The sequence below is a fragment of the Humulus lupulus genome, chromosome 5 (genome assembly GCF_963169125.1).
Source record: "Humulus lupulus chromosome 5, drHumLupu1.1, whole genome shotgun sequence".
NCBI classification, from domain to species: Eukaryota; Viridiplantae; Streptophyta; class Magnoliopsida; order Rosales; family Cannabaceae; genus Humulus; species Humulus lupulus.
Window position 1 is genome coordinate 88,362,134 of NC_084797.1, and position 14,084 is coordinate 88,376,217.

General features: G+C 41.6%; 1 pseudogene; it reads right to left on the reverse strand.

The window, feature by feature from the left end:
* Window positions 1-5,147: 5,147 nt before the first annotated feature.
* LOC133779286 (DNA-directed RNA polymerase subunit beta-like) overlaps window positions 5,148-14,084 on the reverse strand; it is a 29,426-nt pseudogene continuing 20,489 nt past the window's right edge.

Consider the following 14,084-nt stretch of genomic DNA (forward strand, 5'->3'; position numbering starts at 1 on the left):
GAATAATATTTTTACTTTGATGTTAAAATAAGTTTTATTTTTTATAATGACAAAAATTATTTTAAACGGGGATGTTTTGAATAAAATGTCACTATATGTTCAAGTGGGGAGTTTTAGAAAATTATTATAACTAAAATTAAAGAGATTTGTATTTTGATGGCATGAGAACAAAAGGAATAGATTAAAATAAAAAGGAATAGTTTTATATAATCGGATTCTTTTTATGTTAAAAAGGAATTGATTAGATAGATAGGCAACCGATTTTGTGTCGTTCTTTTGAAAAACGGAATACATTCTGTTGTACAGAATGAGTGGGTCCCACGTACTTTATTGATTTATTTAATTATGTTGAAACTGGCTGGTGAAGGTTTTGTTGACCAGTTGGGTTTTTTTTTTTTTATATTTTGTTAAAAATTTAAAGTTTTAAAGTACAAAATGTGACAATATTATCAAATGCAAGTACAACAGATGGTGGGTCCTAGTGTCTTTGGGGAGGGCATTATTGTCTTAATGAATGTACATTTATGGGCGTGAGATTTGTAATATTTTGAAAGTACATAATAACATGTTCTGTGAATGTTGAGTAATACAAATAAGTACATCATGATGAATGTGGAAGCATATTAAGGGTTTTGAGAACATTCACAAAATGAATAAAATACATGCAGATGACATTTTTTATATGAATTTTTGTTGAATATATATTATTGGAGTAGAAATAATTTAAGGCGAAATGGTTTTATATAACTTGAAATTTAAAATAATAATTGATATTTGGTTTTTAATTTTTCTTCTTATAAGAATAATGTTATTAGGATGTTAGAGTGTCATTTTTAAGATTAATTTCAGAGCAATTTTTTATTTATAAAAAATAAAGATAAATTTAACTTGGACCTAAAGTTATAATGTTTAACAAAGTTACCAATATTCTTAACTAATGTACTTAAGGATAAGGAAATATTGAAAATACAAACTGAAGTAGTCCCTAGAGTTATAACATAAGAAGCAATATTAGTATAGAGAATAACTAGTAATAGAAGAATTCAAAATACAAACTGAAGCAGCCCTTGGAGTTATAGCATAAGAAGCAGTGGTAGTATAGAGAAGAACTAGTAATAGAATAAGTCATTGTGGCATGATTCTTGTGTTGACTCTGGTGGATCAGGGACGTGCGCGTCTGTGAAATCAGAGTGTGAGTTGAAATCAGGGTGAATAGGAGGATTTCTAGCGTCTGGGTCCTGAGTTCCATAGTATTGATCTTTGTCTGGGAACCTACGGTAGTCATGGCTAATGGATCGACATATGTGACAATGTTTTTGCCTTCGTTGTAATGACCCAAATTTGCTAATAAGGCTTAGGGCCTTGATTAGCGTTCCTGGAGGGCAATAAGTGATTTATTCTTATAATATGTGAATTTGTGTGAATATGTGACTAGAGATGCATGTTTAGGTGAATTAAATATGCATGTGGTCCCCATCTGGTTATTAGGGGCATGCTTGCAATTTTAGCCCGTTGAGGGCATAAATGTGATAATTGTGATATATCTGTGTTGCACGATCCGAGACAGTCCTAGGGAGCGGTTAACTAGAAAGTCACAACGGGGTCGAAAAATCTGACTCGGGGCGAGTCAAGGGGTAATTCGGGTACTAGACATTTTTATGGGGTTATCGAGTTATGGAAAAAAATATTTGGAGATATATTTGATGTTAGAATGTTTAGGAGGGAATATTGGGGAAATTTACCATTTTGCCCTCGGGGACGTTTTTGGTACCCCGAGCCTTGAGGTAACCTTAGAGGCTAAGTAAATAAAACAAAAAAAAAAAACAAAGGAGCACTCAGAAACTTGTAGAAACCGACCCAAAGACTCTCTCTCTCTCTCATTATCTTCTCTAAGCCAAGGGAAAAGTTGGGAATTAAGCAAGGATTTGAGCTCTTGACTTGGGGATTAACTCAGCATCACTTTGGAGATTCAAACAGAGGCTAAGGTAAGCCTTTAATTGTGATTTAAACCATTGAATTCTGTGATCATTTGGCGGAATTTCTAGTTTAGTTGAGGTTTTAAAGTTTGAGATTGAATTTTGGGTTTTATGAGTTTTGAAGCTAGAATTTGTTAGATTTTGCTGCTGGAATCATAGTGGAACTTCTGGGATAATTGAATTAAGTTGTTAGAAAGATTTTGGGGGTAATTGGCTTGATTTTGGTAGAGAAAATGGTGGGTTTTTCTGGGTTCAAGGGGTCGACATTGTTCTTGCTGAGCCACGACCCTTAGAACTTTGGGGCGTCTGGAAATGGAGGCGCGCCGCAGCGCCCTTCAGGAAGGGTCGTGGCGCGTGTAGGCTGATTTGAGGCAGGGCCTCGGGTTGAGCTAGGGGTCGCGGCATGAGTTCCTAGGGCCGCGGCGCTTAGTGCATTTTTGGGTTTTTAAGAGGTTTTAGGCTCGAGAATTCAGTAGTTAAGGTTCGGGATGGATTTTATCACCCGGATTGATAGAATTCAATGTTCCAGAGACTAGAGTTATGACCCAAAGTTATTTAATGGATTAGAACTTGATGGATGGATATTGTTGGTGAGTTGTGACTAGGGTTTCTGCGAGGCTCGTACTAGGGGACTGTGCTCGGGACATCAGTGCCTGGAAAGCTTGGGATACAGGTAAGAAAAGTACTGTTTCCATAGAGCTTGAGTTGCAGGGCATTGCCCTATATGATAGAGTTGCAGGGCATTGCCCTATATGATAGAGTTGCAGGGCTCGACCCTATATGACTGTGTTGCAGGGCGTAGCCCTTTGATTGAATTTACATGTGTTTTATTATTTGTTTAGTAATATTATGTGTACATATAAATGAATAGACGGCGACGGCCGGGAACGGCAAGGGGCTGGGAGCAGCGTTTAGCACGCGGAGTGCGAGTTGCCAGGGCGAGACCCTAAAGGATACCTAGGATATCCTCACGGTGTGGACCGCGAACCCAGGGCCTGGTAAAGCGCCTAGGACGGCATGGTCGTATGTGTATAGTCTGATGATGGCTTGTTTATATGTTAAGTGTTTGATATGCATATTTTATCTGCTTGTGAGGGTTTTTTCTTGCTGGGCTTCGGCTCACGGGTGCTCTATGGTGCAGGTAAAGGCAAGGGGAAAGTCGACCAACATTGAGTATGGTGAGCGTGATGAGCGGCGCGTACATGTCTGGTCTGCCTGGCTGCCACGGCCAGGGATACTTTTAGGAGATGATTGTACTAAACTTAAATTTTGTCATTTAGCCGACTCTGGTTATATTTTTGAATTGTAAATATTTCTAAACAATATTTTTGGGATCCCAAATGTTAAACGCTTTACAATTTCCAATGATTGGTTTATTTTCAAAGTTTATGACTCTAATTATTGTTTAATTACACTTTGGTCTTAAAACCTCGACTAGCGAGTTAATTGCACGTTTTAAACTCACTTAGTAACGGCTCTAAGGAAGTAGGGTGTTACAACTTGGTATCAGAGGGAGCCAAGGTTTATGGTTTATGGAGAATGACCAAACATGTACGCTCGCTGTCAGTGGCAAGCTTGACTCAGGGTTGGTTGGTAATAATTGAATTGTATGTCTGATTATGTGCTTAAATGCCATGTTTGCCTGCTTATTCCATATAGAGCATGATGAATGAGTTAACATATGCATGATGTCAGGGCATGGCCCGTTGTGTGTTATATGCTACCTATATGTTATGTGGATTGTTGTTTGTGGTTGACTGATGTGATTGGGAGGTGGTTTTGGATGTTTTCATCATCTGATGAGCGGCGTCGTTGATTGCAGGCATATTTATGCCTCGACAATCATCGAGACTCCGCTGCAGTAGGGCCTTGGATGACAACCAGGGTCAAGACCCTCCATGTGCCCCACAAAATTGGTAACAGATGTTTGCCAAAATGGAAGCAAGATTTCAGCGAACAGAGGAGGAGCTTCGACAGTTGAGACAGCAGGCCCCTTCACATGTCACTGGGTTGCCAATTCAGCAGGTTGTGGCGCCAGTGCCGGTTCAACCTGTTGTGGAGAACAAGTGGGAACCTTTATATGAGAGCTTTAGAAAGCAGCATCCTCCCACCTTTGAGGGTGGACCAGACACACTGTGGGCAGAGCAGTGGATGAATATGATTTCCTCTATTCTCGATTTTATGAGGGTTGAGGGGAACGAGATGGTAGCTTGTGCAAGCTACATGTTTAGAGGGGATGCCCACATCTGGTGGGATGTAGTAGTTCAGAGGAGAAATGTGACAGTTATGACCTGGGAAGAGCTCAGGAACATTTTCAACGAGAATTATTATAGTGTTGCAGTCTGAGATGCGAAGGTTGATGAGTTTATCAACCTGACCCAGAACCGGATGACTGTGACAGAATATGCTCTGAAATTTGACCGATTGGCGAAGTTTGCGCCAGATCTAGTGCCGACAGATGCGACAAGAAGGGACAGATTCGTACGGGAATTGAATGTTATGATCGCCCGTGATGTAAAGATCACTTTAGACCCAGAGACTACTACCTATGCTCAGGTTGTAGACAAGGCCCTTACAGCTGAGGGGGTTGAGGATCAGATTTGGAGAGAGAGCGATGTTAGGCGCGATGCTAGGAGGACAGTACCTCCTTTTATTGGATCCAATCAGGGTAGTGGCTCCAGCGAGCAAAAGAGGAAGGCCCCAGATTCCTTTGTTCCTCCCAGTTCAGATAAGAGGGCACGGGGTGGTTCTAGTGCCCGTTAGGGCGGAAGTGACAACTGGAGGAGTTTTCTAGTGTGTCCTTGGTGCAGATGACGACATCAGGGTGAGTGCAAGATTAGGGCCTGCTTTGTCTGTGGGAGTGCCATTCATCTGAAGAAAGGCTGCCCACAAGCCAGGAAGGAAGAGCCAATGCAGGGCGACAGCCTCGCACCTGGCAGGGTGTTTACCTTGACTCAGACTGAGGCAGATGCTAGCCCCTCAGTTGTGACAGGTCAAATTTCTAGTGCTGGTTCTTCTTATACTGCATTGTTTGATTCGAGAGCTACTCATTCGTTTGTGTCTGCTAGAGTGATAGATCAGCTGTGTAGACCTAGTGTTTTGTATGCTAGGGATTTTCAAACTTTGTTGCCGACTGGGGAACTGGTAGTCTCTAGGAGATGGATTAGAACTTTACCAGTAGAGGTAAAGTTCAAAAGGATCCCCCGTTCTTCCATCAAATATTCTGCTTTTGCCCGGATACTCGGGTTCAAATACCCATGGATTCGCTGTTTGCTTACTAGCTTCATATAATTCAGAAAAGGCTAGTTTTCTCGAAGCCTCTTGTTCATATCTCTCATCAAAAGGTGCTATTCGATAATGTCTATCTAGCAACTCCCCCGCTAACCCGAGCGAGCATTCAAATATCTGTCCTACATTCATTCGTGAAGGTACTCCTAATGGGTTGAAGACCATATCAACAGGTCTTCCATCTTGTAAATAAGGCATTTCTTGTCTGGGTAAAATTTTTGAAACAATACCTTTATTTCCATGTCTTCCAGCTACTTTATCACCCACTTTGATTTCACGTTTTTGTGAAATATATACACGAATCGTTTCTGGATTATAACTAGAACCCCCCTTTTTCTGGATCCATCTCACATCAATAACTCGACCTCTACTACCTATAGGTAGTTTTAGACAAGTTTCCTTTGAAGTGGATATCTGAATGCCAAGTATGGCTCGTAATAATCTATCTTCCGGAGCATACGATGATTCTTTCGCCATCTGAGGCGTTAATTTACCTGCTAAAATATCGCCCGTCTCCACCCAAGACCCCAACATCACAATGCCTTTTTTGTCTAAATTTCGGAGTAAATGAGCTTCTAGATGCGGTATTTCATTAGTGATTCTTTCAGGCCCGTGGCTTGTCAAATGAGTTTGAATTTCATATTTCCGTATATGAAAAGAAGTATAAATATCCCCATATACCAAACGATCATTAATGAGTACTGCATCCTCAAAATTGTACCCCTCCCATGGCATATAAGCTACTAATACATTTTTTCCCAAAGATAGTTCGCCGCCAACTGTCGCAGCACCGTCTGCTAAAATCTGTCCCTTTTTAATACATTTACCTCGCGCAACTTGGTGTTTTTGATGCATACAAGTATTTTTGTTGGAACGTTGATATATAACTAATGGAATGCTTAAAGTATCTCCATTGCCCGATAAAATGATCTTGTCAGTATCGGTATAAATGATCTTTCCCTCATGTTCGGCTATAGCGGGAACTCCGGAATCTAGAGCCACCTGGGATTCCAACCCAGTTCCAACAATGCACTTTTCCGATCGAGAAAGAGGAACTGCTTGACGTTGCATATTAGAACTCATTAAAGCACGATTCGCATCATTATGCTTGATAAAAGGAATGAGGGAAGCTCCAATAGAAAAATATTGGAAGGGAAAAATATTTCGAAGATGAACCTGTTCCCATTCAATAGTCAGGAATTCTTGACGGTATCGAGCCGGAACAACCTATTCTTCCTGACTACCTCGATTCAGTGCCAAAGAATTTCCTGCCTCGATGGTAGGGAATTGTTTGCTAATCTGATTAAGCTTGTGATGAATGACTTCGATGTGATCCTAGGGATGGATTGGCTATCGATGTATGGGGCAATGATTAACTGCAAGTGCAGGATGGTGACCTTTGAACCGGAAGGGGAGGTACCCTTTGTATTTGTGGGAATAGCTAGTGGACCGCGGGTACCTATGATTTCAACACTAAAGGCTAGAGACCTGATGCAAGGATGTTGCATAGGGTTCCTAGCGAATGTTGTGGATACCTTTAGGGTTGTGTCGATTGGATCGGGGGAGACCAGATTGGTATGTGAGTTTCCAGATTTATTTCCAGCAGATCTGCAAGGGCTGCCGCCACAGCGGGAGATTGATTTTGTTATAGAGTTGGTACCAGGAGCAGAGCCAGTATCTAGGACACCTTACAGAATGGCTCCGGTGGAGTTGAAGGAGTTGAAGATTCAGTTGAAGGAGTTACTGGATTTGGGGTTCATCAGATCGAGTTTCTCGCCATGGGGTGCTCTAGTGTTGTTTTTAAAGAAGAAGGATGGATCCCTTAGGATGTGTATTGACTATAAGGAACTGAACAGGTTGACCATTGAGAATAAGTATCCACTGCCTAGGATTGATGATTTGTTCGACCAGCTGCAGGGAAGAACAATGTTTTTTAAGATTGATCTCCGATCAGGTTACCATCAGTTAAGGATTAAAGAGGAGGAATAACCAAAGACCGCTTTCTGGACGAGGTATGGACACTATGAATTCTTGGTTATGTCCTTTGGATTAACCAATGCCCCAGCAGCTTTTATGGACATGATGAATAGGGTTTTCAAGGACTATTTGGACAAGTTTGTGATTGTGTTCATCGACGACATTCTGGTGTACTCTCAGTCAGAGACAGAGCATGAGCAGCATCTATGTCTGGTATTGCAGCGGTTAAGGGAGCATAGGTTATATGCTAAGTTCATCAAGTGCGAGTTTTGGTTACCGCAAGTTACACTTTGGCCATATTGTCAGTAAGGAGGGGATTTTGGATGACCTAAGTAAGTTGAGGCAGTGAGAGACTGGCCTAGACCAAGCAGTGTTCCTAAAGTGAGGAGTTTTCTGGGATTAGCAGGGTATTATCGGCAGTTTGTTGAGGGGTTCTCCAGGATAGCTACACCATTGACAGAATTGACAAAGAAGAAGACAAAGTATGTTTGGACAGACAAATGTGAGAACAATTTCAAAGAGTTGAAGTTGCGACTGATCACCGCGCCAGTGTTGAGTTTTCCGACAGACAGTGAGAAATTCGTGGTTTATTGTGATGCTTCCAGACAAGGTTTAGGGTGTGTGCTGATGCAAGCTGGGAAGGTGATAGCCTATGCATTGAGACAGTTAAAGGAGTATGAACAGAGATATCCCATGCATGATCTGGAATTGGCAGCGGTGGTATTCGCACTTAAGATTTGGAGACATTACCTACATGGTGAGAAGTGCAAGATATACACCGATCATAAGAGTTTGAAGTACTTTTTTACTCAGAAAGATCTGAATATGCGCCAGAGACGATGGCTGGAGTTGGCTAAGGATTACGATTGTGACATCCTATACCATCCTGGGAAGGCTAATGTAGTTGCTGATGCATTGGGCTAGAAAGGCCCAGGATAGTTGTTCAGCTCGAGATAGATATCCGATAAGCTAGCAAAGGAGATGACTAGAGCGGGTATAGAGTTGGTGGTTGGTCGGTTAGCCAACATCACTCTTCAGTCTACACTCCTTGAGAAGATCAAGGAGGCATAGGGGAATGATTCCCAGTTGAAGGGTTATAGGGAGAACGTCTTAGTCGGAGCGGCTAAGGACTTCTCTATCTCGGAGATGGGGTTAATGAAGTATAAGGGTCGGATCTGTGTTCCGATGGATTCAGATATCCAACGGGAGATCTTGGATGAACTGCATACCAGTCCCTATTGATACGAACCACGCCAACAAGTGTGACGAAACCCGACACCAAATATGGAACAGCCACCAAGAACACACGAGATTGGAATGGAACCGCGACCCAATGCTTAGCCAAGCACGAACCTTGGTATGAGGAAGACGCCACAAACGGGAATGGAATCCGTTTGATAAGTCAGGATGAACGCCACAAGGAATCTCCTTGATAAGTTCAAAAGTTTCTTCAAGAACTCAAGAAGAAATAAACTCACAATTTCATTCAACATAATCTGATTTTTTTCCAAATGTTTTCAAGGCCTTATATAGCCGAAAATTACATCAATACAAGCCCCTTTGTCTTCCTAAAAACCGAAATATTAAAGACAAACCTTTTGTCTTCCTAATGAAACCGAAAAATAAAGACAACCCTTTGTCTTCCTAATGAAAACCGAAATTTAAAGACAACCCTTTGTCTTCCTAATAAAAACTGAAAATTAAAGACAAAAAGGACTCTTGGACTCACACAAGTCAAGTGTTTGACTTATCACAAAATAAACAAAGACTAAAAAACGTGATTAAAAATAAAAATACTCATTACAAGAAGCTAAATATTGATCAAGCTCCTAAACTGGTGTCCTCATCATTCCTCCCCTCTTGGCTTGGATCAACTGGAACTTGACTTGGATTTTGAGTCTTGGTGTCCTCATCACCTATTCCTTACATCCGGGTACGACGAAGATGTACCAGGATCTGAGAGCTTTGTATTGGTGGTCAAGCATGAAAAGGGATGTGGTTGATCATGTGGCCAAGTGCTTAACTTGTTAGCAAGTCAAGGCTGAACATCAGAGGCCAGCAGGGTTAATGCAGCCTCTAGGGATTCCGGAGTGGAAGTGGGAAGATATCGCTACGGACTTTGTGGTTGGTTTGCCAAGGACTGTGGGACAACATGACTCGGTGTGGGTGATTGTGGATAGGTACACCAAGTCCGCCCACTTTTTACCGGTCAGGATGACTTATACTGTCAAAAAGTATGCTGAGTTATATGTGAAGGAAATTGTTCAACTTCATGGGGCTCCAAGGTCGATAGTATCTGACAGGGAACCCACCTTCACCTCCAAGTTCTGGGAGAGTCTGCAGAAGGCTATGGGCACACAGTTACGGTTTAGTACCGCTTATCATCCTCAGACAGATGGTCAGACTGAGAGGATGATTCAGATATTGGAGGACATGTTACGAGCCTGTGTGCTCGATTTTGGGGGATCTTGGAGTAAGTATCTTCCTTTGATTGAGTTCTCGTACAACAACAGTTATCAAGCAACTATCGGAGTGGCTTCGTATGAGATGCTTTATGGGAGAAAGTGCAGATCACCTATCCATTGGGATGAGACAGGTGAGAGGAGGTACTTAGGTCCTGAGATGGTTCAGAGGACCAATGAGGCAATTGAGAAGATTGGAACTCGAATGCTCGCCTCCCAGAGTCGCCAGAAGAGTTACTCAGATCTGAAACGCAGGAGCGTGGAATTTTAGGTTGGTGACCATGTGTTCCTTAGAGTTTCACCTTTGAGGGGAGTGAAACGGTTTGGTGTTCGGGGCAAGTTGAGCCCTAGATTTGTTGGCCCCTTTAAGATTCCAGAACGGGTTGGAGAGGTAGCTTACAAATTGGCGATGCCTCCAGCCTTATCAGGAGTTCATGATGTGTTTCATGTGTCCATGCTTCAGAAGTATGTGTCTGATTCAACGCATGTTCTAAGTTATGAGAATTTGGAGCTGGATCAAGATTTGTCTTATGAGGAGAAGTCGGTTCAGATTCTCGACCTGAAGGACAAGGTCTTGCGGAGCAAGACCATCGCTTTGGTGAAACTGTTGTGGAGGAAGAACGAAGTCGAGGAGGCGACGTGGCAACTTGAATATGACATGCGGGAGCGATATCTCGAGTTGTTCAGGTAATTTTGACGACGAAATTGTTGAAAGGAGGGGATAGTTGTAATGACCCAAATTTTCTAATAAGGCTTAGGGCCTGGATTAGCGTGCCTGGAGGGCAATAAGTGATTTATTGTTATAATATGTGAATTTGTGTGAATATGTGACTAGAGATGCATGTTTAGGTGAATTAAATATGCATGTGGACCCCATTGGTTATTAGGGGCATGTTTGCAATTTTAGCACGTTGAGGGCATAAATATGATAATTGTGATATATCTTTGTTGCACGATCCGAGACAGTCCTAGGGAGCGGTTAGCTAGAAAGTCACAACGGGGTCGAAAATCTGACTCGGGGCGAGTCGAGGGGTAATTCGAGTACTAGAAATTTTTATGGGGTTATCGGGTTATGGAAATAAATATTTGGAGATATATTTGAGGTTAGAATGTTTAGGAGGGAATATTGGGGAAATTTACTATTTTTCCCTCAGGGACGTTTTTGGTGCCTCGAGCCTTGAGGTAACCTTAGAGGCTAAGTAAATAAAACAAAAAAAACAAAGGAGCACTCAGAAACTTGTAGAAACCGACCCAAAGACTCTCTCTCTCTCTCATTATCTTCTCTAAGCCAAACCAAGGGAAAAGCTAGGAATTAAGCAAGGATTTGAGCTCTTGACTTGGGGATTAACTCAGCATCACTTTGGGGATTCAAACAGAGGCTAAGGTAAACCTTTCATTATGATTTTTGAATTATGTGATCATTTGGCGGAGTTTCTGGTTTTCTTGAGGTTTTAAAGTTTGAGATTGAATTTTGGGTTTGATGAGTTTTGAAGCTAGAATCATAGTGGAACTTCTGGGATAATTGAATTAAGTTGTTAGAATGATTTTGGGGGTAATTGGCTTGATTTTGGTAGAGAAATGGTGGGTTTTTCTGGGTTCAAGGGGTCGGGCCGCAGCATTGTTCTTGCTGAGCCACGGCCCCTTAGAACTTTAGGGCGTCTGGAAATGGAGGTGCACCGCGGCACCCTTCAGGAAGGGCCACGGCACGTGTAGGCTGATTTGAGGCAGGGCCTCGGGTTGAGCTGGGGGCTGCAGCATGAGTTCCTAGGGCCGCAGCGCTTAGTGCATTTTCGGGTTTTTAAGAGGTTTTAGGCTCGAGAATTCAGTAGTTAAGGTTCGGGATGGATTTTATCACCCGAATTAATAGAATTCAATGTTCCGGAGACTAGAGTTATGAGCCAAAGTTATTTAATGGGTTAGAACTTGATGGATGGATATTGTTGGTGCGTTGTGACTAGGGTTTCTGCGAGGCTCAGACTATGGGACTGTGCTCGGGACATCAGTTCCAAGAAAGCTTGGGATATAGGTAAGAAAACTACTATTCCCATAAAGCTTGAGTTGCAAGGCACGACCCTATATGATAGAGTTGCAGGGTTCGACCTTATATGACTGTGTTGCAGGGCGTAGCCCTTTGATTGAATTTACATGTGTTTTAGTATTTGCTTAGTAATATTATGTGTACATATAAATGAATAAACGCCAACGGCCAGGAACGGCAAAGGCCGGGATCGGCGAAGACCGGGATCGACGAAGGCCGGGATCGGCGAAGGCCGAGAACGGCAAAGGCCGGGATCGGCGAAGGCCGAGAACGGCAAGGGGCTGGGAGCAGCGTTTAGCACGCGGAGTGCAAGTTGCCAGGGCGAGACCCTAAAGGATACCTAGGATATCCTCACGGTGTGGACCGCGAACCCAGGGCCTGGTAAAACACCTAGGACGGCATGGCCGTATGTGTATAGTCTGATGATGGCTTGTTTATATGTTAAGTGTTTGATATGCATATATTATCTGCTTGTGAGGGTTTTTTCTTGTTGGGCTTCGGCTCACGGGTGCTCTATGGTGCAGGTAAAGGCAAGGGGAAAGTCGACCAACCTTGAGTATGGTGAGCGTGATGAGCAGCGCGTACATGTCTGGTCTGCCTTGCTGCCATGGCCAGGGATACTTTTGGGAGATGATTGTACTAAACTTAAATTTTTTCGTTTAGCCGACTCTGATTATATTTTTGAATTGTAAATATTTCTAAACAATATTTTTGGGATCCCAAATGTTAAACGCTTTACAATTTCCAATGATTGGTTTATTTTCAAAGTTTATGACTCTTATTATGGTTTAATTACACTTTGTCTAAGAATGATGAGGACACCAAGACCCAAGTATCAAGTCAAGTTCCAGTTGGTCCAATGACGAGGGCACGAGCCAAGAGATTCAAGGAAGAACTTAACAGCCTAGTCCACAAAGTCCTAAAACAAGAGGAGACCGTGTTCAACATTGAAGGAGAACAAAGACTTGTCTTACTCATCAAAGTTGACTGAGTTTAGGAGCTTCATGAGTCTTATTGTATTTGTCATTTTAATTTATTTACGTTATTGTTGTTTTGGTCTTTCTTTATTTTGTAAAAGTCAAACACTTGACTTGTGTGAGCTGAAGAGTTGTGTGAGCCGAAAGGTCTTGTTTTGTGAGCTGAAGAGTTGTGTGAGCCGAAAGGTCTTGTTTATGGTGCTTTCATTAGGAAGACCAAGGGTCTTGTTTTCATGTAATTTTCGTCCTTATAAGGACTGCCAAAACAATGTGAAAAGGAGATTATGTTGAATGAAATTGTGAGTTTATTTCTTCTTGAGTTCTTGAAGAAACTTTTGAACTTATCAAGGAGATTCCTTGTGGCGTTCATCCTGACTTATCAAACGGATTCCATCCCCGTTTGTGGCGTCTTCCTCATACCAAGGTTCGTGCTTGGCTAAGCATTGGGTCGCGGTTCCATTCCAATCTCGTATGTTCTTGGTGGCTGTTCCATATTTTGGTGTCGGGTTTCGTCACACTTGTTGGCGTGGTTCGTATTAGTTGGTATCGGAGATTAGGATCATTCGGTTTGGCCTATCCTTTTTTTTTTATTCTTTCATTTGTGTTTCTATTCTATTCGTATTTCAATTTTAGGGTTTCTGAAATAAAAATAAAAAAATTAATATTCATCATCTAGTCGTGTTTGAGTTCTTTGTCCTTGTTTATTTTTTTTTCTTGTGAAATCCGAAACTACTATAGTTACTTTCCCTATTTCAATTGTTTCCTTGTTCAATCATTCCCTTATTTCCAAAGTTTCCATTATTTCTTTGTGAAAACCCTTGAAATCTGAAACTAGTTGATATTGCTAAGTCCGAATCTGTTTTCTTTTTATTTCAATTCAAGTTCGAATCTATTTGTTGTCAAATTCATTTGTTTTCCCTTGTTTCAATTGTTTCTTGATGAAATCTGAAATTACTCTAGTGCCACGGATTGATTGTGTTATTTTCTTTACTAGTTGAGAAATCTGAGATTGTTTTGGTGCCACGGATTGGTTCTCTATTATTGGTTTTGGGAAATATTGGTTCTCTGTTATTGGGCGTGTACCACAGATTGTTTTGGGAAATATTGTTATTGGTAGCGGTTTTCACAGATGGGTTTTCATGTTATTGGGAGTGTTGTTGAATCATAGATGGGTTTGTTCTTGAATCTGTTTTAGTAACACAAATTGCTTGGTTTTCGGGTTAGCTCTTTGTTCTTGAAGACAGAAAAGAAAGAAGAAGAAAAAACCAAGAGGATCCGAGACTAAAAAAAAAAAAAAAAGAGTCTGGAAACCCTTCTTAAAATTTTTTGTTCTATTCTTGTTCCCCATAGTCTAGAGGCCCTTTTG